This window comes from Canis lupus, chromosome 21 (genome assembly GCF_048164855.1).
Source record: "Canis lupus baileyi chromosome 21, mCanLup2.hap1, whole genome shotgun sequence".
Lineage (NCBI taxonomy): Eukaryota > Metazoa > Chordata > Mammalia > Carnivora > Canidae > Canis > Canis lupus.
Genome location: NC_132858.1, coordinates 11,791,245 through 11,815,069, shown reverse-complemented (window position 1 = coordinate 11,815,069; position 23,825 = coordinate 11,791,245). Strand labels below are relative to the sequence as shown.

General features: G+C 54.5%; 1 protein-coding gene and 1 long non-coding RNA gene across 4 annotated transcripts in view; one reads left to right on the top strand and one right to left on the bottom strand.

Moving 5' to 3' along the window:
* Window positions 1-23,825, bottom strand: part of TSPAN18 (tetraspanin 18) — a 186,010-nt gene that overhangs the window by 61,296 nt on the left and 100,889 nt on the right. The window lies entirely within an intron of this gene.
* LOC140613312 (uncharacterized) lies at window positions 176-4,267 on the top strand. The gene is made up of 4 exons (XR_012014464.1): window positions 176-433; window positions 2,710-2,763; window positions 2,905-2,993; window positions 3,787-4,267. It is a non-coding gene; the product is annotated as an uncharacterized lncRNA (long non-coding RNA).

Here is a 23,825-nt window from a genome sequence, read left to right as displayed (position 1 = left end):
GATGTGATGCAGAGGAGGATACTGGGAGCGCCTGCAGTGGGAGGTGGAGCACTGGACTGGGAGTTGCTCTGTGTCCTTGGCAAGTCTTGAGACAAAAATCTCTCAATTTCACTGGTCATTCATCCCCTCTGCCCCCACCTTGCTCCCCCTTCTCTGCCTCTCATGGACCAGCACGGGTTCCCAGCCCAGCATACCTCCTCTCCTGGGGGACTGGGACTGCAAACTCCCCACCTGCCCACCGGACCCCCATAGCCCAGACCACATTTCAACAGCCAGCAAAATGCAGGTGTCATCAGCACTTGGGGAGCTGGTGAGTGCTAAGGACCCCACACCATGGCAGCAGCTCTCAGGAGAACTGGGGAGGGCCAGGCGTGGGAGAGCGAATTCCCTGAATTCCCCGGGAGGGGTGGCATTCTCAGCTTTTTCAAGAAAGGTAAGATAAAGAAAGAAAATGGTGGCAGGAAGGAGGGGGCAACAGAGATTGCTTCAACAGCATGCTGTGAGGCCGTCCCTTCCTGGGGCTGGGGGGGGCGGGGGCGGGGGGGGGGTGCAGGGGGGGGGCTCCACCCGGGGCCTCCACATGGGGCCTGCGGTCCCTGCTTCAGCCCCCATCGGGATGATGGCTGTGTTAGCCTCTCTGAGCCTCTTCCCCACACCTGCTCGATGAGGAGACTCACCTGGGGGACCCCTAGCCTCCACCTTTCATTCCACCCCAGCCCACGCTCCTTCAAATGTGCTAAAAGAAGCAGACCACCCACTCAGTTAACAGACCCTTGGCAGGGGGGAGTCTTCACTCCCAGGAAGAGGGCAGTCACAGTAGACCCCTCGGCTCCCACCCCAAGATTTACAGACGGAGTCCTGGGTTCCAGTCCCAACGTCACACTAACTTCCTCTGAGCACTCAGGCACATCCTCTTGTTTGTTGGGCCTTAGTTTTTCCATCTGTGAAAGGGGGTGTTGGGCCCACTGGTGGCCCCTACAATCTCTTGTGGTCAGCTCTAAAACCCGGGCTCTAGTTAACTCACAGGTGGAGATACCAATGCAAGGCTGCTCTTCCTCTAACTTCCTGACGATGGGGGCATTGATGACCCCAGCAGGCACACTGAGGCTTCCTGGATGAGGGGACAGATGTGTGTATGTTTGTGCAGAGATGAGAGCAGGGTGCTATGGGCAGCAGGGCAGGGTGAACAAGGGCATGGAGATACCCAAGTGGGGAACCTTGAGCCAGGGCTGCCTGTCAGGGTGGAGTGGGAGATAAGATGCAAAGGTCCTGGGGTCAGTGCTTTATGTGCATTTCCTCATTTAATCCTATAGTATCATTCCTATTTTATTAAAGAGAAACTGAGGCTCAGAGCAATTAAGTACCTTGGCAAATGCACGACCGTTACATAGCACAGATTGGATTTGAACCCATTGTTGACTTAAGAGCAGAAGCTCTTGGGCAGCCCAGGTGGCTCAGTGGTTTAGTGCCTGCCTTCTGCCCGGGGCATGATCCTGGAGACCCAGGATCGAGTCCCACGTCGGGCTCCCTACATGGAGCCTGCGTCTCCCTCTGCCTGTGTCTCTGCCTCTCTCTCTCTCTCTCTCTGTGTGTGTGTGTGTGTGTGTCTTTCATGAATGGATGAATAAAATCTTTAAAAGAAATATATATTTAAGAGCAGAAGCTCTTGATTGCCATGGGACGCCACCCTCCTTCCGAATGGCTTAAAATAGAATGTGAACTAGAGAAATGTAGGATCATGCATATTGTAAATACACACAGATGAGCTCATGGTGGCACTCGAGGGTGAGCACTGTTGTGGCCTGGAGAGGAAGTTCAGTGTGTGAACGTGTGGACATTGTCAATGTGTGTGTGTCACTGTCAAAGGAAGCTCCAGATCTGAGCCCAGGCCTGGAGATGCCAGATGGGCAGGACGTGGCCGAGAGGCCATCGGGGCCACTGGGGCTGGGGCTGGGCAGTCAGAGGCCCAGGCCATCCTGCAGTAGCCCAGGAAGTCAAGCTCCCCAGGCTGTGCGCCAGCTAGGCTGGCTTGTATCACCTTCCCTGGTTTCCACATGACCAGGGGCCGAGCCCCCTGCTGCCGGGGAGAGTGGCACATCCTGTCCTAGGTCTGCATCTTCTTTGCCTGGGTATCTCCCATGGTCCCTCTGAATGCCTGCCCCAGCTAGGGAACAGGGTGTGCAGATGGAGCCCAGCGTGCGTGTGTGCATGCGTGCGCACACGCACACACAGACACAGACACACACACACACACACACATGGGCTGTCGCCAGCAGATAGGGAAACTGGCAAGCAATCGTACCAGCTGAGGCCAAGCCAGACCTGCATTCCAGCCCTGACCCTACCACTGGCCACGGGCCCTGTGATCGGGACATGTGGCCTGCCTCTCTGAGCCTCCATGAAAGCCCACGACCTTCCTAAGTTCAAGTGCATACAAACTGTAAAGTGCTGGGCCCACCGATATGGTTGTGATTCTAACCGGAGTAGCCAACTAACCCAGGAAGTGGTAGAGAGTCCCCAGGGAGCCTTGACTGAGATCCCAGCCAATGCCTTTAGGTAAGTCCCCTGTTCCCCTCTCCCAGGCCTCAGTTTCCCCATGTGAAACACTGAGGATCTTGAGCTCAGATACAGAGTGGGCTACAGCCCCTGTGGTCTCGCTTCCTTTAACAAGATTTGCCACTAACAAAGTATCTGAATTTCATTTGCCAGAAACCAGAAGGCCATCGACGCAGCAGGCAGCTGAGTACACGGGGCCCAGGGCAGGTACGTCGTGATGGAAGAGAAGAGGGACATGGTTGACCTAGAAGGGATGTGACACATCTGGGGAGACGAGGGAAGCCTGCAGGAAGGGAGGGAGGCAGAGCTGCCGATAGGTGATAGAACCCGGGCAGGGTCTTTCCCTAGGTTTTCGCTGCCTGGCCTGGAAGCCACAGAGAAGACACAGGAGTTCTGCTTCCTGGTGATCATAAGCAACACAAGCATTCACGCATTTGGTGAGCATTTACTGAATACCTGCTGTGTACCTGGGATTCTAGGGGAACCGGAGGCAAGTGATGCACAGACTACACCTTCAAAGAGGTTCACAGTTATGGGGAAGCGAAAGCAATGCCCTCGTCTTGAACTATGAAGTTCAAGGTGACTAAGGAGGGCTCATCACGTAGCTATGAGCTCAGAAGAAGGAGAAGTCCCTCCCAATGTGGGCCCCAGGGCAGGCTTCCTGGAAGAGGGGGCAGATTTAAATAGATGGAAAGGAGAGGAGGGTGCTGTGGGCAAAGGGCCCAGGGTGAGCAAAGGCAGGGGGACGCCCAAGAGTGGGCCGGGTATTCAGGACCATGAGCCAAGGCTGCCTGTTGGGGCAGAGTGGGGAAATGAGGCAGGAAAGCTTGAAGGCAGGGGTTGCACGGGTAAGGTCTTTGAATGCCAGGCCAAGCCTGATGAACTTGACCCATACACAATGGGGAGCCACTGAAGGTCATAGAGCAGAGGTATCCTTCAGGTAGATGAAAAACAGGAAGGAGCCCAGGCAGGTGGGAACAGATGGTGAGAGGATGGGAGAACGAGGGGCAGAGCTCGGTAGGAGTGGTGGGAGGGTAAAGGGAGCGTGGAGGTAGGGCGGAGGGTGAAGAGGGTGAAGAGCTCCCGAAACTCGCAGGCCAGGGGGAAGGGAGACAGGTGTGGGAGGGAAGATGCATCTAGACCTGTCGGCTTTGCACCCGGAGTCTGCCTCTGTCACCACCTGTGTGGCCCTGGGCAAGACCTCTCTGAGCCTGTTTCCTTCTCTATAAGGTGAAAAACTTAAAGCCACGTCATCGGGATGCAGGACTCAACCAGATACCGTGGGAAGTACTTTGAGCACAGTAAGCGATGGCTGGATACTTGCTTTCTAAAATGTAAGCATTTATTGCTTTTATTAATTAGTGGTGCCTTTCTCCGGTGAGGACACCCAGGCTCAAAGTCAAAGGACCGGCTGGAGCCGGCAGTGCCTGTGCCTCAAATCACGGCAGAAGCAAGTTATGAACAAATAAACCTGGGCTGATGCAGAGATGAGTCTTGATTTTAAAATATTCCTAAAGCGGAGGGCTGTTTTATGACTTTTGCGCTGTGTGCTTATTAAACCCAAGCTATAAATGTGAACTAATAAGTAAAATGAGTTAAGTTAATGAAAAAAATCAACCTTCAGGACGAATCCATGTTACCTAATGGCAGTCCATAAACATAAACATAAAATTTTAAAATACAAGAATGAATTGCAATGCCCAGCAGCCCAAGGAATCTGCAATTTCTCTCTCTGAAAAATAAAAGCTATTGATTTTCTCTTGGGTTCTCATCGCTCACGAGTGAGTCTTTGAGAAGTCATAAAGGAAGGAATCATCTCCAATTGTTTACTCACTGAGGATCACATGTATTGAATTTAAATCGTCTCCGATTCCTAATTAGTACAAACCAAATTAGAATCTGAATACAGAAGAACTGGAAAGGCCCTTGGAGGCCTCTGAGCTCAGTTTTCTTTGTTTTACTGACCTGGAACCCAAGGCACAGAGAGGGAAAGTGACTTGCCCAAGATCACACTGCAAGTGGGGTAGGAGCCAAGCTAGAATCAGAGCTCCTGGTACCCAAGGGTGGCATCCTGCTCTGGTCCCTGCAACCTCTGGGATCAGCTCCTTGGATCCAGGCCTTCTGGGTGTGCTGGGTGTTAGGGTGGCCTCAGCCCAGGTGGCTCCTACCATAAGAACTTTCTCCCAGCTGCTGGGGAAAAGTAGCCTGTCCAAGAAAGGACCCTGAAAGCCAGCCCAATGAGGAGAGCCAAGTCAATAGGACACTACAGTCACCTACAGAACCCTGGAGCCCCTGTGTCAACCCGGCTTCGGCTGGGAGGAGGACACACACCGGTAGCCTTGGGTTCCGTCCTGAGGGGGACCGTGGAGTGACACAGCTCCCCAGGCCCACGGTAGCTCCTCCCCATGTCACCAAGGGGAGGTGGGGACACAAAGTCTTCACTGTACAGTGGGGGAGCAAGGGGGCTCTTAACCCAGCCTGGCTCGCTGCCTCCTCCCTCCTTCCCCCTCTCCCCTGCCCCCCCCCCCACGTGAATGAGCACAACAGGAACTAAGGAGCTTTGCCTGTGCCACAGGCACGTGTGCATGTGTGCATGTGTGTACGTGTGTGCATGTGTGTGCTAAGCTTCAGCTCGCACGCAATTATGAAGCAGATGTTTAATTACTACCTGAGTGTTATTAATCAACACGATTAATACACAACCCATACCACATAATTACTTTGCAATTACACCGAAACGAAATATTTTATTGCTGAGGGTTTGCTAATTACCCGGCCTTGCCAAAGGACAGGTATAATGGGCAGCAATTTCGCTTCCTTCCCTCCCTCCCTCCTCCGCCGCCCGTCTCCCCCATTAATCTCCAGGGCAATGTCCCCACCACAGAGAACGGGGGAGCAGAGGCGGGCTGCGGGGATGCAGCCCTTTGCACCCGGGTTCATGGGACTCCTAAATCGTCCTTGTCCTCTCCTCTCAGCCCCCCTCCCCCTGGCTTGCACTGGGTGATATGCTATATGTTGGCAAATTGAAGGCCAATAAAAAAAAAAAAGAAAGAAAATAATGCATGTCCTTCCCAGAACTGAAGACAGCCTCCTGCAGGCCTGCGGCTGGGGCAGGGGTGACCTGGGGAGGCTCTGCAGGTAGCTGCCTGGGCCGGAATCCTAGCCCGACCATGACGGGCCGTGTGATCCCAGTCACATGAACAGTGCCTCAGTTTCCCCACGTGTAACATGGAGACAATAACAGTAATTGCCTCCGGGTTTCTTTTGCTCATTGAATGTGATACGAGGCAGACAGCACTTAGCACAGCGCCCTGCACAGAGGAAGGCTTCGCTAATACCTACTATTGTTCTCATTTGCCCAGAAATGGCTCCTCCACAAATCCTCCCAATCACCAGTCTCCCAAAGGTTCAAGTGTGTGGATTCCACCCCCCGTCTCTCCCCCACCCCAACAGCTCAGTCCCATGTACTTAGAAACATCTCCTCGCCTTGCCCCCTTCCCGCTACGTGCCACCTCCAGGGGTCTCACCTCCCCCATCCACCCCTGTGTGCCCTCTTCTGGCCCACAGCCATAGCCTTTACACGGTGCCCCTGCTGCCCTCACCCCACCCCACCCTCCACTGGGAAGGGAGACAGAGTTTCAGGAGTCGAGTTTGGACCAGGCCACTCTCCCCCGCAGTGGTCCACCTCCCCCTCTGGGGTTTTTGGTCCCAAAAGATCACTCATGCCCCAAGCTCCCCTTCATTTCTTAGGGCACTAGCATAGCCCCAGCAATTAAGCTTTTGATGAAGAATGAATAAATGTCTAGCTAGATTTTAGAGGCATCCATGTCCACCAAGCTGGAATGTCCCAGAGCATTTTATAAGCCTGCGTGTCTCCCCAGACTTGGGGTTTCTCCTTCACTGTTCACGTCCACACCATCCTGGTTTCCTCCTACTTGCCCTGATAAACGTCCTCCCTAAACCCAGCTACATTTAAGAATGGTCGATCTTTTAGGGCACCATAAACGTCCCGCCAAGCAAAGAGACTGCATAAGGATGCTCAGATGCAGGGCTACTATATGGTCCATTTGGGAGATGAGCGTAAGGGACATTGTGATAGCCCCCAGCACGGATGGTGGTGCTGGAGAAGGAACCAAGGGAGGAGTGAGCATGTGTGCATGCGGGCATGGTGTGTACATGCTACTTCTGAGCATGCATTGACTTTCAGTTACCAAAATATTAAGTAGTGTGGGCCGTTCAATCACTCAATAAATGTAGGATGTTGGGGTCTGGAGTCAGACCACTGGTGACACAGTCCTGTCCCTACCCAGACGAAGCCGTGTGACTTCGAGCTAATGCCTTGACTTCTCTGAGACCTCAGTTCTTTGTCATCACATGGGACTATCGTAGCTCCTACGAATAGAGTTGCTGTGAGGATGTCATGCACACTTTTGTCAGTTCCTGGCACATGGAAAGAGCCAGACCAATGTTAGCTATTTTGTTACTATTATCAATAAAAATAACAAGCCCTGGGAATATAGAAACTCCAGGCCTAAAGCAGAACATGGTGAAGAGAACCAGATCAGCAGTGGAGAAGACCCTGCAGGAACATTCCAATGCACGGTGATGAGTGAGATTCGTTTGTCATTCATTCATTTGCTCATTCCCTCGGCCGACACTCCCTGAGTGCCTCCTGTGCAAGTCACTGTGTCAGGCACCGGGGAGGGCAGGGGGACTCTGGCGCTGTCTCTGCAGTGAGGCCCAGCACGGCTCACAAACAGCTGGCAGAGGGCAGAGAAAGTCCTAAACCACTCCCTGCTGTCTCCCCAAAGCCTCAACTGCCTGGCACGCCTGGAGGCTAGATGGACAGACTGGGGGTGGTGTGGGGGGGGGAGGCAGCTCCTGGGGCGGTAGGCTCAGTTCCACCAGCAGGAGGAGAAGAGAAAGGAGGTGTGCTGGGAGGCCTGGGATAGAAGCCTGGGCCAACGGGGGGGCCAACCAAAACTCCTGGAGGGGGCCATGGGGACCATCCAAGTCCTGGGTTTTCCTCCATTGTCTGCAGTTCAAGCCTTGGTCTTGGGGTTCTGAAACCCCCTCCCGGGAAGCTGATGCAAAGGTTTCTAGGGAGCTTGGGATCATCCACTTCTCTTGCCTGGGACTTGCATAAAGCTCCCTGCTCAGCCACAAGGCAAGGCCACAGGTCAGCTGCTCTGGCCACCGACCTCCGAGTGGCAGCGGAGGCAGGATGAGCCCAGACAGAAAACAGGAAGCGGGCCCACTCCAGGTAGGTGCAGGGAGGGACGCGCAGGGCCAGGATGCAGGAGGTGACCTGGGCACGGCCACTCCTCGGCTGCCAGGCACTCAGGCTGCATGTGATGAAGGCAACGGGGAAGAGGAGCTTCCTTCCACTCCCCATGGGCGTCCCATGCCCTCTGCCCCTGCCACGACCCGGCTCTTCACTCACACCCGGGCACACGCTCGTGCACTCTGGCACTTTGCCTCTCCCATCAGTGGCTGCGGCTGAATTTGAAGATCACACACTATGAGACCTCAACGCCTTACATGAGCCTGTCTGGGCCTCGGTTTCGTGGTCTGTAAAGTGGGGACAATGGCCCTTCTCATTCCCAGAGGGAAATGAGAAGACACAAGGATATTGCCCCGTGTGACATCTGGGGCCGAACATGCCTCGATAAGTGGCAGCTATTATTAGTATTTCAGTTATAGCTCCAAGCACATCCTGGGAAAACCCCAACCAGGAGGCTTCCTTGGCCCTCTGTGCCATCCTCTGGTCACCAGGGACCCTGGGAAGCGGCTGACCTTCATCCTGGTCCCCACTGGGGTGGTGTGAGGCTCTCCCAGGCCCTTGGCAGCCCCAACCCTGATGAGAGATTTTTCCAGACACCCCGCAGCCACACACAGACATGGCTTGGGAGTTGACATTAGTTCTCTGGACAGTGGTCATTCCTCGGAGCCATGGGGAAAGCAGCCTGGCGTTATTAGAGATTCTAACGGCCCCTGAAATGTGTTGTTTCTTACCAGCAGAATGTATTCCTATATCACTTGTGAAACAACAGCAGGAATAAATCATTCATCCGGAGACAAACACCTCTGGGGAAATCCAGGCCGTGGCCGACCCCAACGCTGAAAGCTTTGGCTGTGTTTCTCATTCCTGGAGGAACCGAGCTGGGAACACTGGCCTCCTCTCTCCTCCCGGGGGAGGGGGGTTATCAGGGATCAGATACTCGACCATGGGCCTGTACGAGGGCAGATGCTCATTTGGGCCAGGCCAGGCAGGAGAGACCCCACCCTGGAAAGGTCTCTAAGCAGGCCAGGCAGTGAGGGCAGGAAGCCGGCTCCTCCCACCTAATGGGGTGCTGAGGCCTACTGTGCGCCAGCCCAATGCAGCTGCTGTCCACGTGGCATCTCATGTGTGTTTTCTGCCCAATTCTGAAGGAAGGGATTACGGGGCATCTCGCTGCTGTACCCCAACCCCTTTCCTGGATGGTGCTCCCCTCTCTCGACATGTGGTGCTGCCTTGCTGGCTGCAAAAGGCTCCACCCCACCTGCTTTGGGGGCACCACTGGCTCCTGGCTGTTTGCAGCCACTTCACCTAGAGATGCCTGGGAGGCTACATCCCCATCCCCATGCCAGGCCTGGCCTGGAGTCCCAGTGCTGGGTACAAACTCCGCGATGCCATTCACTCTCCAGGGTCCCTCTTGGAATCCGGTTGAAGCTAGATTGCACTTGAACCCCACACCTGCTGAGCTTCTTCTTCAGCCTGGCCCTGCTCCCTCGCCGTGTGCGGGTCTCTCTCAAGAAGCCTCCCTCGGTGATTCACTTTCTCAACCATGGCCACTCAGGTTCTGCTTCTAGGGAGCCACCCCTAGACAGGAGGAGCTGTCTCCTAAAGGAGACAGACATGGCTCCTGCCTTCATGACACTCAATGCCCAGCGGGAGTGACACTGGGCCACCATGACATGGTCCCTTTGACCATGACCGTTGCTCCCTGACCCCCACTGCCATCAACATTAAGAGTCTACGACACACTGTGTGCACCCACTTTCCTTCCTGATCTCATTGAATATCAGCCACAGCCCAGCCAAGAGGGTTTGTTACTATAGATGAGGAAACGGGCTCAGACCGACTAGAATTTGTCCAAGGTCACTCGCAGCTCGTGCATGGCTGCACTTGGATTGGAACTCAGTCCTGCCTGACCACTGGGCCCCAGCACTTGCCTCCCACCAACAAAGAGCATCTGAATACTACGTGGGGTGGGAAAGCCCAGTGTTAGGGCCACCCCTGGGCAGAGCTCGCCCGTCCCCCTCTGCTACCTCGTGTGACTCCTGGGCCATGGGGCTCAGGGGACTGCAGACTGGGGACTCTCCCTCCCTCTCAAATAGTTTTCCTTGACGCTGGCTCATCCCGCGCCCACCACCCCCAAGTTCTGTTATGTCTCAGACTTTGCAGCTCAGCCAGGCGGGTTACAGGCAGGGAATGAGGATGTTTACCTGTTAATTTGGTTCCTGAGCTCCTGCTGTTTGCCAAGCCTGAGCAGCCCCACAGAGGGCTGGGAAAGGAGGAGGGGAGAGAGGGATACGCAGCAAATGGGGCACACCGCATAGGCAGTCCCTGGGGGCTTCCCGAGGGGGGTGGGGGTCCAGGGGAGCCAGGAAGGGCAACCGGTCCCCTGGGCACCAACCACCCGCTCACTCTGTCCCATTCTTGGTGGGGAAAGGGCCGAACACCTCAAAGAGCCCAAAGCTCAGGGGAAGAGCTGCACTTTGCCAGGTGGAGGTGACCCCTGCCCCCTCAGCCTCCCCTCTCACAGCCATCGGCCTTCCTTAACACGGCCTCTCCCTCATGCATCTTGAGCCCTCAGGACCCTGGGCATCGTGCGTCATTCAACGCTCAAATCCTTTCCCATCCACCCTGTGTGAGGTAGTGTCACTATCATGCCCATTTCACAGATGTAGAAACTGAGTTTCCAAGAGGCGATATATCCTCAACAAGTTCAATGGGGCATTACCACATGACCCCGTGATCCCACTCCTAGGTATATACCCCAAAAGGATGAGGGCGGGGGCTGACCAGACCTGTCACGCATGTTCACAACAGCCAGAAGGTGGGAAAAGCCCAACTGTCCATCAACAGATGAATGGATAAACAGGTCAGTGTGATACATCCATATGGTGGGATAGTATTAGGCCAGGAAAAAGGAATGAAGTCAAGTATGGGTACATATTATTATAACATGCGATGGCCCTTCAGAACAGGACGCTGAGTGAAAGAAGCCAGACACAAAAGGGCAAACCCTGTATGATTCCATCTGTATGATGTGTCTAGAATAGGGAAACCAGTATGGATGGAAAGCAAATGAATGGCGGCCAAGGGCTGGGAGGAGGGGCCTTGATGTGGACAGTGTTGCCTTTTGGAGTGATAAAAATGTTCTGGAACGAGACAGAAAGTGTGGTTGCACAACACTGAGAACAGACTAAGTACGACTGAAGTATTCGCTTCGGGTAACCCCATGTGATGTGAGGTTTGCCTCAAGGAAAAACTGAGAAAGGAAGAGTGGGGGAAGAGGAGACGTCACTCCCCAAAGGTCACGAGCTGGGAAGCAGGATTCCAGCCTCACACTTGGGTCGCTGTGGCTGTGGGGCCTGTGCCCTTGGCCGTCATCGTCCGTGGCCTGCCTTGAGCTTTCCTGCCCCCGGGCCTTTGCTTCTGCTGTGGCCTCCGCCAGGCAGGCCCTCCCTCCCCAGTTTGGCTGGCAATATCCTACCCATTTTTATCAACGGCCTGGATCAAAAGCCATTCCTGCACCCGCAGCCCTTCCCAACCTCCTTCCCAACCTCCTCAGGGTCCTTTCCACCTCAAAGCCCCACGGCCCCGTGCCCGTCCATGGCCAGCTCCCCCGTCAGCCTCCTGCTGGACCTGGCACTGCCCAGGCCTCTCCTTCGCACTGCCCCCACTGCCCCACCGGCCTCAGAGAATAACCACACTCACAGGGTCCTCGCCAGGGTTAAACAATATTAATGCCTGCCGAGTTCTGAGCTCTGTGCTTGGCATGCAGTAAGCACTCAATAAATGGGGGTTGTTAATGGGCTGGCTTCACTCCTGAGGGGCTGGGACCTGCTGATTCATCTCTGCTTCGCTGGCACAGACCCTGCTCCCATAGGGGACGTCCCCGAGTGACAGTGGGATGGAAGGGGAGAGCAGACAAATGCCCCGGAAGAGTAGGCACTTTCCCACCTGCTTTCCCACCGGGCAGGCAGCCTGTGTTGGTTCACAGTTTAGGATCTGTGTGACTCCATTTCCCCTAGGCCAGGCGGGCCGCAGCACACACACACCCAGAGCCGGCTGCTTCCGTGAAGTGTCTGAGGCTCCCTGGACCTGCAAGCCTGGACTGCGCTGTGGTGTTTTGCTCCACGAGGCATTTCTACCACCAGGTTCTGTGGCTCCAGAAAAATCAGAAGTTCCAGCCTCTCGGAAGACGGGTCCCTTGCCACCCGCTCCCCCTACCCCATCAAATCACAGACCTAGTGCAAATCCCAGCTGGCAGGGACACTGACATTCATTAGACAGACTCCTCATCAGACACCTGAGATGTCTGCGGGGCGTGGGGGCCGAGGTGTGGACTGGGGACCCGTCAGCTTTGAGCTGGAATGCTGGAGTCGTGGAGCGGGGAAGGATTTGGATTCTGACACTTCCTGGCTTTGCCCGACAGGAAATGCTGGACAGGTCAGGTAATCCCTCTGAACCTCAGTTTCCTCATCAGTAAAATAGAGATAGTAGGAGGACCTACACCTCGCAGGGCCATCGTGTGCAAAACGCTCAGGGCGGTGCTGGCTCCAACGCAGCAATGATTATGAGTGTTATTATTCCCATTTTATTTTATTTTTTTAAAAAGATTTTATTTATTTATTCATGAGAGACAGAGAGAGAGAGAGGCAGTGGGAAGCAGGCTCCATGCAGGGAGCCCGACATGGGACTCGATCCCAGGTCTCCAGGATCACACCCTGGGCTGAAGGCGGCGCTAAACCGCTGAGCCACCAGGGGCTGCCCTTATTCCCATTTTATTGATCCAATGACTGAGGCCCAGGAAGGTCAGAAGGAGTTCTGGGAGAGTCATAGAATCCCCAAGCTGATGCTTTATTCCTCTTAGCAAGCCCGTGTTTCACTTATTCACTCATTCATTCATTCATCTATGATTTTATCTAGTTATTTGACAGAGCACAAGCAGGTGGAACGGCAGGGAGAGGGAGAAGCAGGCTCCCTGCTGAGCAAGGAGCCCGACACAGGGCTCAATCCCAGGACCCCAGGATCATGACCTGAGCCAAAGGCAGATGCCCAACCGACTGAGCCACCCAGGCACCCGAGGTGGTGTTTCAGATGAGAACCACTCAGGACGGCCACTGCTGCCTTGGCAAACTGCCCCTGGGTTTGGCATTGGTGACAGCTCAGCCTGCAGGGTAGAAATGCCACCGGCTGTGCTTACTCACGTCTGTGTGAACTGTGTGCCACGGCGGGGGTCAAGGGAGACAGCATGGTGGGCAGGAAGAACACAGGGTTGAGAAGCAAAAGACCGGGGTTCAGGCAGGGGCTCACCCTTTCCTGGCCAGGTGACCTTGGGAAAGTCACAGATCCAGGCTTCTGTCCACAAAGTTCTCTTGGTCTGATATGCCATATCCTGCGTGCCGAACTCCTACTCATCCCTCAAGACCCAGTTTACATGTTGCCTCCAATGCGAAGCCTCCAGCTCTCCCAGGGCAAGGTGGCCACGATTGTGCCATGCTCCTACTGCATTTTCTTCATCTCTGCAAGCTCTCCAGGGGCAGGGACTGTGTCTGGTTAGTTCTCTGCAATATTCACTGAGCATGGTGCCCAGCATGTAGTAAACACTCACCTGACCACGAACCTCTCTCTTCCGGCACCCTGCCCTGAACGCTGGCCTGAGACATGCGCCTTACTCACTAGACTTTGAATGCCCAAACACACGACTCATTCAACAGCATCCGCCTGCCCAGTTCTGAGTCAGTCTTCAGCAAAATTCAACTGAACATGATCTCATAACTGTCGCCCTGCTTATTACCTCGCTGGCTTCAACTAAGAAATATGTAGTAAGACAACCATCATGGAAGTGGTTTATCAAAGAGAATTATATGCATGTAAGGTAATAGCATTAGGAATAATTCCAAATACCAGATAGTGTTGCTTTGCAGTATGCTTCGGAAGCTCCTCCGAATGGGCAACGGAATCTTCGAGTCGAAGATGCTACGAAGTTCACTTCAAACAAAACAAGGTGGCCAAGTTAGGATGTCCCCACATAGGGGAAAGCAAGAAGACGTGGACCTCCCAGATCTTGCCTCTCGGCTTGGCTGGAGATGGAGGGAAGAAGGAAACCTCCTTTCTCGCTGACACCCAGAGCGGAAAGAGAGAGAGGGCTTTGGGATCGGAGGAATCCAGCCCAGCCATTTGCCAACCCTGAGATCTTGGGCCAGCTCCTTAAGCCTCTTACTGACAGGCGTGGGGGTATGGAGAGGTGGAGGGTGAGGATGTGCATCTCACTAAGTGGTGAGGAGCTTTATGGTAGGTGAGGTAGTCAGACATGTGGAGCACCAGGCTGGCCATGAGGAAGGTCTCCATAAACACTCATTCTCTTCCCTCTTAAACTATCCTTGGGCACCATTCAGGGACTGCAAAAGGGGCGCCTGGGTGGCTCAGTTGCTGAAGCATCTGACTCTTGGTTTTGGCTCATATCATGATCTCGGCGGGTAGTCTGCTTCCTCTTTCCCTCTGTCCCTCCCCCTGCTCTCTCTCTCTCTCTTATAAATAAAATAAATCTTAAAAAAATAATAAAAAGAGAGAGAGAGAGAGGAGCCTGGGTGGCTCAGTGGTTTAGCATCTGCCTTTGGCTTAGGGCGTGATCCTGGAGTCCGGGATTGAGTCCCACATCAGGCTCCCTGCATGGAGCCTGCTTCTCCCTCGGCCTGTGTCTCTGCCTCTCTCTCTGTGTCCCTCATGAATAAATAAATAAAATCTTTTTTAAAAAAATTTAAAAAAAAAAAGAGAGTGAAAAAGCAAACCATAGACTGGGAGAAGTATTTGCAATACAAATGCATGACAAAAGACTTGTATCCAGAATATATAAATAACTTGGACAAATCCATAAGAAAACAATAAAACAACCCGGTTTAAAATTGGGCAGGGGAGAGGTCACCTCCGGACAGGACTGAAGATACCCGAGTAGTCAACGAGCACATGAAAAGGTACCCGCATAATTACTCACCAGGGACATGCAAATAAAAACCACACTAAATTGTCACTACAGAGCCACCAGTTGACTAAAACCAAACAGATGGATGATACCAAGTGTGTTGGGGGGGGAGGTGGAACAATTAGAACTTTCCCACACTGCTGGCAGGACTGTCGGATGGCACAACCATTCTATCTGGCAGCATGTATAAAAGCTCGCTGTGGGGACACCTGGGTGGCTCAGTGGTTGAGAGTCTATCTTCAGCCCAGGGTGTGATCCCGGGGTCCTGGGATCGAGTTCCACATGGGGCTCCCCATAGGGAGCCTGCTTCTCCCTCTGCCTGTGTCTCTGCCTCTCTCTCTCTCTCTCTGTGTCTCCTGTGAATAAATAAAATCTTTTTTTAAAGATTTATTTATTTATTTATTCATGATAGACATAGAGAGAGAGAGAGAGAGGCAGAGACACAGGCAGAGGGAGAAGCAGGCTCCATGCCGGGACCCCAACGTGGGACTTGATCCCAGGACTTCAGGATCACATCCTGGGCCAAAGGCAGGCGCCAAACCGCTGAGCCACCCAGGGATCCCCAATAAATAAAATCTTAAAAAAAAGCTCACTGTGTGCCCGCCCTGTGACCACTCTGCATGTCCACTGTGTCACATACCCAAAGCAATGCCTGCAAGTGCCCACAAGAAGACATGGACTTGAATGTGTGTCCCAGCCTTATTTACAAGCATCCAGAGTGGGACACAACTCAACGCCCATCCACAGAAGAATGGATGAATAATCTAGATGGTGGTCACTCAGTGTATTAGGGAGACCACTAGGCTGTATGCACTTTACTGTCTATATATTATACAGTATAGCTACACTTAACATCAAAATAGGATTTTTTTAAGAAAAATTACTAGAATAGATGTCAAACTGGATTGAACTCTCTCAAAGCCCCACCAGCCCAATCATCTCATGATTCTCAGAGCCTGGAGAACGATTCTCAGGTTGGAACTCGGAAAGCCTGTGCTCATTCTGTTCTTTCTCTTCCCATCACGGTCATCTGGCTTGCCTGGAGGGGCCCCTTCTCTTGCTCCCTCTCCCTCTCTGACTTTGTATGACTCGGTCAGCCACTCCTGGTCTCATCACCCCATCTGCAAAAAAAAAAAAAAAAAGGGACTTGCCTCCTGGACTCCCCTCCAAGTAGAGAACTGTGGTCATGCACGGAAAATGCTCTGTGCATCACAGAGCAAAAATGCTAAATGCATTCCCAGAATTGCTAGCAGATGTATCTTTGCAAATTAGGCAGAATTGTAGTTATGATGGTGAGGGTGCGGTTTAAAAAAAAAATCAAGCTTGGCCCTCATGTGTTTCTGCGGCATGAAGGGATCTAAGACAATGGCCACGGAGCAGAAGCCATCATAGGAAACGGACAGCTCTGGGTTTGGCCTGGGAGGGCACGGATGCTGGCACGGTCCCTAAGGCTGTCAGGCCAGAGCCGGACAGGGCTCATCCTTGAAGGAGACAGAGGTGGTGCCAAGCCTGGGGCTTCCATCAGCCCCTCAAAGGAAGGAGCATTGCACCTGAAGTCTAAGATCCTGGGTTCAAGGCTGCTTTGGCCCTGGTGTGCTGCTTCCTGGCCACCTGCTTGCCACCTGTGGCGCCCCCATTCCCCACTTCACAATAAAGGGGAGGGCTGGATCATAGTTAGAGATCCTTCCAATTATACCTGTTTGTGAACTTACAAATTGCTCACTTTTTTTTTTCAAGATTTTATATATTTATTTGAGAGAGAGAGAGAGAGAGAGAGAGAGAGAATAAGCTGTGGGGAGGGGCAGAGGGAGAGAGAAGCAGATTCCCCTGACGAACAGGAAGCCCAACCTGGGGCTCCATCCTAGGACTCAGATCATGACCTGAACCAGAGGCAGATGCTTAACAGACAGAGCCACCCAGGCGCCCCACAAATTGCTTATTTCTTAACATCAAAATCACATCACGTCTCTCCCTGCTTAAAACCTTACGTATGGCTTCATATTAGAGTTAGGACAAAATCCAAACCCACGAACAAGTCCTCTTTCCATCCTTGGACCCTGGAACCCACTCCTGCCCCAGGGCCTTTGCCCATATAGCCCTCTCAACCGGGAACCCTACTCTCCCCAGCTCTGCACGCCCAGCCTTTGCCTGCTTTACAGGACCTGCTCAGGGGTTCCTTCTTGGGTGCTTTCCCTGACCAGATAAAGCAGCCCCTTGTTGTTCCTTTTCCCACCTTTCTACTTCCACAGCATGTAGTCATTTGATGAATCCGTGGCTGCCTTATAAGTTCTATGCAGGCAGCCACTGCGTCTGTCATTGTTAAACCCTGGCCCATACGCAGTAGATGCTCAATAAATTTTTATGCATTTTTTAATCCTCCCAGGCAGCTCCAGAGCTCCGGCTACTCTCAGGGGCTCACGTCAGTTTTCTGAAGGGAAGGGTACACCTGGGTGCCGAGGGCCCATCAGGTACCGCGGGGGATTCCAGGCTCCCTGCAATCTTGTGCCACTGAATTCTCACTCACAGCCCTCGGAGACAGAAGTAGGAGGGAAACGGAGGCTCAGAGCAGTGAAGAGATGTGGCCACCGTCACATACCCCAGGAGGCCGGGGCTGGGAGACAGCCGGCTCTGTGCCACGCGCTGGCATGTGACTTGGTCTCTCCGGGCTGTGCTTTTCTCGCCCGTAAAGTGGGGCTCAGATCTCCTGCCTGAACTACAAGCTGTGTCATGATCAAGCAGGATAATTAACGTGGGAGGCTCTGCGTGCTGTCAGCGGCTCGCAGAGGCACCCACGTGGACAAGGAGCCTGAGGCCTGCCCCCGCCCCCGTCCCTGCCCCTGCCCCCGCCCCTGCCCCTGCCCCTTCTGTATGTGGCCATACCCAGGAGGGAAGCAGAGCCTTGTGGAGGAGCCCGCTGCCCCGACTGGAATCCGGCTCCATCCCTTCAGAGCCCGGTACCCTCGGGCGCACCCATCATTTAGCTCCTTTGAACTCCAGTTGTCTCCTCTGCAAAATGAGAATAATTCCCTCCCCCTGGGGGCTATTATGAGCATTAAGGGAGATCACCTAGAAAAAAGGGCTTTATTCCTCCCAGAGCACTGTGCACATGTGGCTCCTCTTTTGATGTCTGAGGACATCTAGCTACCATTCTATCAAAGTCCCCCCTGGAAAGAGAGGCGCCTCCCCAGGTGAACCGAGCAAGGACACTCAAGCTGCCCGCCCCCACCCAGCCCCACGCACGGAGCCCTCAGCGCAGGCCAGACACGGCAGGACGTCCTCCCCAGGCAGTCTCCTCAAGTGCCCAGCGCTGCATCATTATCAGCCCCACTTTACAGATGAGAAGACTGAGCCCCAGGTGGACTGTGTAACCTTGCTCAGGTTCCCCAGCTGCGGAAGTGAGGCTTTCCTCCCCTGGAGCACGTGGCAAGGCAGCCCCCTTGTTGCCTGTAGAGCAAACCCCTGCTGGCCTGGGATCGCACTCACTTTTGAGGCAGCCGTGCCCTCTGGGGAGGTCCTGGGCACGAGGACGGCCACCCACCCGAGTGCGGCATCCAGGAAAAGGGAGGCTGCTTGGGAGGACCAGATTCAGCTCCCGGCCCAGAAGAACCATCTAGATCAGAGAGCCTCGAGGAATAAGCACACCACACCCGGCTTGGCCTCCCTCGGCTGACAGTCACCGGCCTGGCCTGCCCTCTGGCTGCCTCCCTGCTAGGAAAGGTCTCTCCCCAGGCCTCTAAGTGGCCCCCAACACCTTGTCACCCCCTCCTCTGCGTGCTCAGTTCTGCAGGGCTGCTGGTCTTGGCAAGTAGACCACATCAGTGGACCGAGAGAAGGCAGCTGCTGGGTGCGGGAGGGGGTGGCAGAAAGGGACCCTCAGAGCAGAGGGACCCTGGGGCTGGGGAGAGAGGGAGGCAGGGAGAGGCAGGAGCAGGCTAGAGGAGAGGGAAGAACGGTAGAGGGATTCGGATCCAAGAGAGGATGTGCAGGGGGAGACAGACGTAAGGACCCACAGGGGAGCCGCATGGGAGGGCAAGGGGTGGGCCAGAGACCCCGGAGCAGAAGAGCTTCGAGAGGAACTCCGCGAGAGGCAACTAGGCCGACACAGGGTCCGTGTTCGGCCTGGTCCCAGACAGCAGGGGGGACGTGGATTCCCCTTGCAGGAGGCAGGGCAGGCAGGCTGCTTGGAGAGGGGTCAGGACGGGCAGCCGGGACCCCGGGGTCCGAGGCCCCAGCACTCTGCGCGGCGGGGCAGCTCCCCGGGAGGCAGAATGAGCAGGGTCGTGGGGGTGCGTCCAGGGCGGCGCTGATCGTAACAGCCAAGGCGCCGGCAGCCGCCTGTGGTCCTGGGTCCTCCAGAGAGACAGGCCAGCGGGGATACACGTGTATACACGTCGGGACATCTCTTTGAAGGAAGCGGCTGACGCTACTGTCCGGGCAGGCAAGTCTGGAAGCCCAGGGCAGGCGCTGGGCTGGGAACAGGCAGGAGTCAGTGCCGGGTCCGGAGGGAGAATTCGTTCTTTTCTGGGAAACCTCAGGTTTTGCTCTCGAGGCCCTTCTCCACACCAAGAGTCTACTGATTAAAGACGCTGGCCGTGACCACAAACCCCCTGGTGGCAATGCCCGGATCGGGGTTTGGGCCAGACGCTGGGTGCTGGAGCCTCGAGACGCTGACACCGCACACCACCTGGGGCTGCCGCCAGGAATTAGCACAAGTTCAGTGGCTTCAAACAACACACACTTATTACCTTATAGGTCTGAGGGGCTCTAGGGAGATTCATCTTCTCTGCCTCTTCCAGAGTCCACCTGGGTGCCTCCTGGGCCCTTTCTCGAACGGTGCATCCACTCTTTCTCAGACTGGATCCCTCGGACCCTCTCCTTCTGTCACCAAACCTCCCTCTTCCTCCACACAAGGACCCGTGTGATTAGATTGGCCCTGCCTGGATGATCCAGGAGACTCTCCCCACTCAAGATCTTTAACATGATCCCATCCACAAAGTCCATTTAGCCAGGTAGGAAAAAATATTCACAGGGCCCAGGGAGGAGAACGGGGACATCTTTGGGTTGGGTGGGGGTGGGGGCATTAGTCTTTCTACCACTTCACTCAAATGCTTGTCGGGAATGGAGGGGACATGTTTTGGTGCCTCCACCCACCCATGAAGTACGATGCACCCGTGAGAAGAGATGAGCTGGGCTCTAGATTACTTTCCCAGCAGAATCAGGGCCCCAGGAGCAGTCCAGATGTCCAGGGAAAACTCGAGAAAGAATCTCAGGAATGAAGAACAAGATGCCAGCTTCGAACTCCCAAGAACTATGACATCTGATGAAGAATGTACCTACTCCAGCCCTGACGCTGTACGCCCTGTGCACCTGCAGGTCAGTGTCCTAACCTCTCTGTGACTCTTCCTGAAGGATCTTCATGAACAGATCCTGAGACTAGGCCCCACGTGCTGCACACTCACTGGGGCTAGCTGGGAGCTTCGCACACCACAGCAGCACTGTCAGGGCTCCTCACAGGGCCCCCTTCTTCCGCAGAGGGCCTGGACCTACCACCCTCACGGACTGCCTTTGGGCGACTGGAGCCTTCTGTCCTGTGCCCTGGGAGCCAGAAGTGCCTGGAAGCTCACATCTCTCTCCCCACCACATGCAGATGGCCCTTAGCCAGTGTCTGAGGGTGTAGGAGGATGAAAGCTCAGCTCCCTTGTCTCAAGTTAAGGCAAACCCTTGGAGGTGCAACCCTTGAGGTCAGACCGGTGTAGCCTCTGGCAGACTGTGCCTGGCACTGCTCCCTTCCTTGGCTTCCTCTCTTTCCCTGTCCTGCTCCCCCAACTCTCTTTCTGGTTTCTTCTGGAACTCACTCCTAATAAATCCTCCATCCACAAATCCTTGCCTCGAGTCTTCCTCTGGGTCATCTGGACCAGGATACACATGTTATCCTCTTTAACAGCAACCCTGTGAGCTGTGTGCTATGATTATTCCCATTTCTTGGATGAAGAAACTGAGGCCAGAGAAGTTTAGCGATATGCCCAGGTTACAGGGTACGTAAGTAGCTGAGCAGGATTTGAAACCACACCAAGCCCGCGGGCCCGGCCTTCTCTCTCTAAGACACCCCCAGCTCCTCGGAGACATGAGACAATGAAGGAGGGGGTGTTGGGGAGATGCATTTAGGGAAGGACGACAGATGAAAACACCCTGTGGGGCCTTGGAGCTCATTGAAGTTTAAAAAAAAAGAAAAGAAAGATTCATCATTTGCCAACTCAGGCATGCACCGTGTGATCTGAAACCCAACCGGTGCGCCTCACCCTGCGGCTGCCTCTTCCCCTCCTCTCCTGAGAAGGAACTCGGGTGTCTCTCCCCGTTGGAGCTCAGGCAGGGATCTGTGGTTCCCAGGGGAGGAGGGAGGCTCCAGGGGCTGTTGGAACCGGGTCCTTGGGACAGAGCAGTGGGGGACAGGCTGGAAAGGAGTCAACAGCTTGCAGTTCCATGGCCCGATCCCCCTGCACCACCTCCCCATGGGTCCTTCTGAAAAGGAGGAAAAGAATCATAAAAAGCCACCTGGGTGGATCAGCCGTTGAGCATCTGCCTTCTGCTCAGGGTGTGATCCCAGGGTCCTGGGATCGAGTCCCACATTGGGCCCCCCTCTGGGAGCCTGCTTCTCCCTCTGCCTGTGTCTCTGCCTCTCTCTGTGTCTCTCATGAATAAATTAATAAAATCTTAAAAAAACTAAAATAAAAAGCCTCATCTTCGCTCCTGGCATCTCATGGTTTTAAGGTTTAAGCCCTGGAAACAAAGGCTGAGCCGTGGGCGGAAGTGGCTGGGCAGAGGGTACAGCAGGAATTAATGACCTCCCAGCCACTGTCACCAATTCCTTTTCTGCACATTATCTACCTGCCCAGGAGGCCCCATCGGGAGGGCGGGGGGGTTATGGGTAAAGCCACCTCCCCACCCATATGGGCGTGAGCACGTAATTGCAGATGATCAGGAACAGAGAGAGGCGTGTCTTTATTCCCCTGCATGTCCCCAGATCCCCAGAGACCTGCAGGGTGACTTCTAGGAAGCAGAAACCAAAAGCCCGGGTGAGGCATGTATCAGGCCTACTGTTTGCACGCAGGCGGGGTGGGGGGTGGGGGTTGCTGCAGGCGGCAGCGGCATCTTCTCTGCTCCAAGTGTGGCCTCCCTGCTCTCGGTGGCAATTCCCTGCTGGGCCGACAAGGATTGGCAGTGAATTTAGCCACCGCAGGGGAGCTCCTTGAGGGACGATGACATTATTCATCCTCAGGAGCCGAGTCTAGCATAGAAGAGAACATCATTCAACAACTGCTCGGAGGAGTCAAAATTGATCATTAAGGAAGGGCTGCTGGTGGTGAAGGAAGGGAGGGGATGAAGGCCAAGAAGTCAGGGAGGGCTTCCTGGAGAAGTAAGGTAACTCCCTCGGCATCAAGGCTGCTGGAGACAGAGAAAGAGTACTTATCTGCCAGCCTTTGTTGGCTGCCCACCAGCATGGAGCTAGGAGCCTGCCTTTGTCTCAAATCATGAAATGAACCCAGCAAGGTGGTCCTATTATTTCACTCTACAGGGGAAGGAATGGGGCTCAGAGAGGTAAAGCTACTTGCCCAAGGTCACAGAGCCAATAGGAAGGAAAATGAAGATTTGAACCCGGGTCTTCGTGTTCAGCCAGGAGCCTGCCCTGTCCCCTGAGTCATGGACAGCTAGGAACGGAGGTGGACACTGAGGATCACACAACATGCAATAGAGTTCAAAGCTGGGCAGGAATGTTTCTGTCGGAGCAGTAGAGGTAGGCTTCCTGGAGGAGGTGCCTTCCAAACGTGGAAGCTGTAGGCAGGCAGAGAGGGGAGGAGGGTCGTTCCTGGTGGAGCAGACCATGGACACAGAGGCACAGAGGGGGAGTGCAGAGTGGTGCATTGCCTTACTGGAAAGATGTCAAAGGAGGCATTGTTGGAAAGTAAAGTCCCAAGGATGTCCAGGATATTCAGGCCCAGGCTCTGCAGAAGGCCTTGAAACATCAGTGAAGACTGGCAGTGGGAAGCCACTGAGGTTCCTTGGATAAGTGAGTGTCTCTGAAGCCAGGGAGGCGGTGGGGAGGCTGTCAGCTGAAGGAGGAGAGCGGCCACTCTGCAGACTGCTGCAGGGCCGGGGAACAGCAGGTGCATCCGGGACCTGAGACAGTGGGGCTGGCGAGAGGGGCACAGCTCCGGGGGGCCTGGCCAAAGCAGGCCAACAGCGTCGGGCTGCAGGGTCAGAGGAAGGGGTCCCTGAGAGAACGAGGATGCCACAGAGAGAAATAGATCTTTCTGGAATAGTGTGGTCTGGGGGGACTACAACAGGCCGGTTCAAGTGTATCGGGCCATCCACGCGGACAGAGCAGCCCCGAGGTAGGGAGGTTCTTTTGGTGCTGGAGAAGGGTCACATTGGAGATGCAGAATCGGAAGTCCTCGGGTAGAGAACTGGAAATAGAAGCTGGGCTGAGGAGTCGGGGACAGAAGGACCGGAAGGGAAGGACGGAAAAAAGACAGAAAGGGAATGAAGGAATCATGCATCCATTTGTTCCTTCACAACACAGACGTGCTAGGAGTTGTGCTGGGCGCTGGGTACACAGACGTTGGCAGGATGCCTTGAAGGTGTGGATGAAAAGGAAGAGGCTCCGAGGCGCCGGGGTTCAAATCCCACGTGCTGGCCACTGAGGATGGTGGGTGCTAACCTGGGGCACGGATCTGGACCTCCCTGTGCCTCATTGCCCTCCTCTGGAGAAGTGAGTATAATGATGCGTGTGTTGTATAAAGTGGGGAATCAAGCAAGATGACATATGACACAAGACAAGTGCCTGGGGAGGTGGCTGGCATCCACCAAACTCAGTAAGGGGAGCGGTCTCCTTCCTCCCTCCTTCTCCCTCAAGCCCTTCCATCAATGGCCTCTTCACTGTTCCTCGAACACCCTGAGCTGCTCCACCTCAGGTGGTCTGGGCCCTTGGCACGGGCTCTGGCTCTCCCTCTGCCT